Genomic DNA, 4,222 nt, shown 5'->3' on the forward strand with positions numbered 1-4,222 from the left:
GGATTACAAAAAATTCGATCATGGATTACAAAAAATTCTATCATGGATTACAAAAAATTCTATCATGGATTACAAAAAATTCGATCATGGATTACATAAAATTCGATCATGGATTACTAAAAAAAAAAAAAACATAAAATTCAATCGTGGATTACAAAAAAAGAAAAAAACAATTCAATCATGGATTACAAAAAATTCAATCATGGATTACAAAAAATTCTATCATGGGTTACAAAAAAAAAAACAAAAAACAAAAAATTAGATCATGGATTACAAGAAAAAAAAACAAACTTTTCAATCATGGATTACAAAAAATTCGATCATGGATTACAAAAAATTCTATCATGGATTACAAAAAATTCGATCATGGATTACATAAAATTTGATCATGGATTACAAAAAAAAAAAACAAAAAAAAACAAAAAATTCGATCGTGGATTACAAAAGAAGAAAAAAACAATTCGGTCATGGATTACAAAAAATTCAATCATGGATTACAAAAAACTCTATCATGGGTTACAAAAAAAACAAAAAACAAAAAATTCGATCATGGATTACAAAAAATAAAAAATAAACATTTCGATCATGGATTACAAAAAATTCTATCATGGGTTACAAAAATAAAAAATAAAACAAAAAATTTGATCATGGATTACAAGAAAAAAAAACAAACATTTTGATCATGGATTACAAAAAATTAGATCATGGATTACAAAAAATTCTATCATGGGTTACAAAAAAAAAAATAAAACAAAAAATTCGATCATGGATTACAAAAAAAAAAAAAAACAATTCGATCATGGATTACAAAAAAATCGATCAAGTATAACAAAAAATTCGATCATGGATTACCAAAAAAAAAAAAAACGAAACAAAAAAATGCAAAACAAAAAACAAAACAAAACAAAAAAAAAAAATTCTGTTCTTCACAGAGCCATCTTACATAATCCATTTTAACTCAAAAATCCACCTCTAAGTGAATAAATTACATCCAATTGAGTACATTTTTTGATAAACAACAATATAAGGAATCAAAACCCTAATATTTGAACACATTATTTCTAATATATCATGAAAAAAAATCAAAAGGCGGAAAAAAAAAAAAAAACAGCGGAAATTTGGTTCCGCAGACATCTTTGTGTTCATCTCAAATTTCATACTGTAATTGACCAAATTACATAAAACTGAATATGTTAAATCATAATAGACATAATAAAGATTAAAAACCCTACAAATTGAACTCATTATCTTCAAAATATGCAGTGAAATTAATCATATGGCGGAAAAAAAAAAAACCCAAACTTTTTACCTGGTTTTGTGAACCAGAGCCTTCAATCTCCAAAAAACTCTATTTTTCTCAACGATTATCACAAATTAGTAACAAAAGGCTTTGATGAACAACTTTACGATCAAAATGGCTACAAATTTTGAAAGATTCATGCCCTATTTGGCATGAAACATAAGGAAAGGCGGAAACCCTAAAAATGCAAGTTTCGTGATCCAAAAACACTAAATTTCTCAACCATTTAATCCGTGTAAAAGCTGAATAAAGCTGTTTAAAGCCTGCAAATTAGATCACATGCCAAAAAAAACAAGAAAAATGATCAAAAAATGATAAATTTCGAAGAATCCCGTGAAGAACACTGTGCAACCCGTGTTCTTCACTGGACTCGCCAATTCCGTATAGTGAATTGACGAGTCACTATGCAGAATCGTCCGGTTCTCTCTAGAACCGCACAATTCCCGATTTTTTTAGCGGTTCGAGCGGTTATGGTCGATTCCTGAGTCGAACCGGGCGAGTCCGGTTCGACTAGGCGTTTTTTTAAACACTGGTTTGAAGTAAAACACGTATAAGAGAAATCGAGAATTCAAAATTTGAGGGTTTCATAAACCCGAAATTTATATATATATATATATATATATATATATATATATATATATATATATATATATATATATATATATATATATATATATATATATATATATATATATATATATATATATATATATATATATATATATAGAGAGAGAGAGAGAGAGAGAGAGAGCAATAATCCAATGCAACCGTTGTATCACAGTATAATGCAACAACACTTCTAGAAAACTATATTTGTGGTATTTGTATGACCTCAAATTTTGCACACACTCTCTTCATCTCAATAATCAATCCTCAAAAAAAAAAAGGTTCAATTTGAAGCCTAAATATGGTCAAAATGAGTGCCCTCTAAAAATGAATCTAGACCATTCATTTTGTGAATTTCAAGATCTTAGCCTTTATAAACTCAAAATCATTTTTTTTCCTTTTTAACATTATTCATCTAATGATAATAAAGCTATCCAAACAAATTGAAAATGAATTTTTTTTTTTCTGAGGCCTAGATCTAGGCATCTTACCAAAATGAATGGCCTATGTTAATTAGGCTAAAAAAATACTTTCTAGGCTGTGTTTTCAAAATTTGAATAAAACAAATAACCATAACATGATTTTTTAAGTTTGTTACATCATATTACAATGCAACGATTGCATGAAATCATTGTTTATATATATATATATATATATATATATATATATATATATATATATATATATGAGCGGGGAGGATTTATTAATTTTGTTATCTCTTTTTTTAAAAAACGTTACTTTTGTAGGGAAATTTGTAAATATTACTAAAAGACAAAAGGTATTTTTGTCATCTCTATAAGGGGTAAAATTGAAATTTTAACTAAAGGACAATGACACTCTACAAATAAAATTTCACGATACTAACTTCCAAAATGCCATTGTACTTTTGTTAAATGTTTAAATTTGCCATTGTTTAATGGTAAAGTTACCAATTTAAATAATTTTTTAATAAAAAAGTAATAATTATTTTGATAAATACATCCATCACAACCCCTTTTGAGTTGAACCTTTATATTTTGAGGGGTTGTTAACTCTAGACAAACCCTATAAGAGGGAAAAGTTTATATAACTTGCAATCTTAAAATCTAGAATTACATATGTACCTAAAAATCTATCAGAAATGTTGTTTTAATGTTGAAAAACCCTCTAATTGATCATCTCGACATCGAGATGTATGAATATGAAACAAAAAAAAGTTTATTAGTCCTATTAATAGTGCATCTTATAACACATTATCTAGACCGTCCATTTTCAAGATTTTCATATGTTTATAAATCTACTTGATTTTAACCATTTTTGGACTTCAAAAATTTTCTAATTAGATATGAAAAAAGATTTTAAGATAATTGTAAGGTTTTTTTAGAACAAAATTACATGTTATGATAAATTTTGGAGGTGCACCTTAATTGGATTGTTTAAGCTTGCAACCTTGTAGAAACCACACCTATATATATATATATATATATATGGAAGATGTTAGGGGTGAGCCCACTAGCTCACAGAAAAAAATGAGCCTAACGGGTCAAATTGAATCTGCGCTGATCTAACGATCACGGGTGTCCGGTAGTGTTTGACTTGAAATTTAAAGCCTATGTACATCAAAATTAGATGAATCTTTGAAAAATATCAAAAAAATATTTTAACTAAAATAAATTGACCAAATACCCCCAAAAAGTTTTGAGGGTATTTTGGTCAATTATTTTTTTGCGAATTAATTTTTTTATATTTTTATTAGGTGTGGCTTGATGAAAAAAACACACACCTAAAATTTCAAATGATTTGAATTTATAAAAAACAATTAAAATTCAAATACTACAAGACATCCATGATCGTCAGATCTGTCCATATTCATTCTGGGCCGCTGGGCCCATTTTCTTCCTGTGAGCTAGTGGGCTCACCCAAACTTATATATATATATATATATATATATATATATATATATATATATATATATATATATATATATATATATATATATATATATATATATATATATATATATATATATATATATATAAGTAATGATCCTATGAGATCCTCCCACGCTGTGGAGGACCCCAAAGGATCACCATTAAATTTGGTATTGATCTCTAAAAACGTTACCACATGGATGTGAGAGTTGGCTTTTCTAGAGATCTGTGCCAAATTTAATGGTGATCTTTTGGGGTCTTACACACATAGATGTGGGACGGTCTCATAAGGTCATTTATATATATATATATATATATATATATATATATATATATATATATATGATTTCTCTCTCATGTTTTCACCAAACTCATTCAAATTTTCCCAGAAATGCTTTTATCATAT

This window comes from Amborella trichopoda, chromosome 4 (assembly GCF_054954075.1).
Source record: "Amborella trichopoda isolate Santa Cruz 75 chromosome 4, AtrichopodaSantaCruz75HAP2 v2.0, whole genome shotgun sequence".
NCBI classification, from domain to species: Eukaryota; Viridiplantae; Streptophyta; class Magnoliopsida; order Amborellales; family Amborellaceae; genus Amborella; species Amborella trichopoda.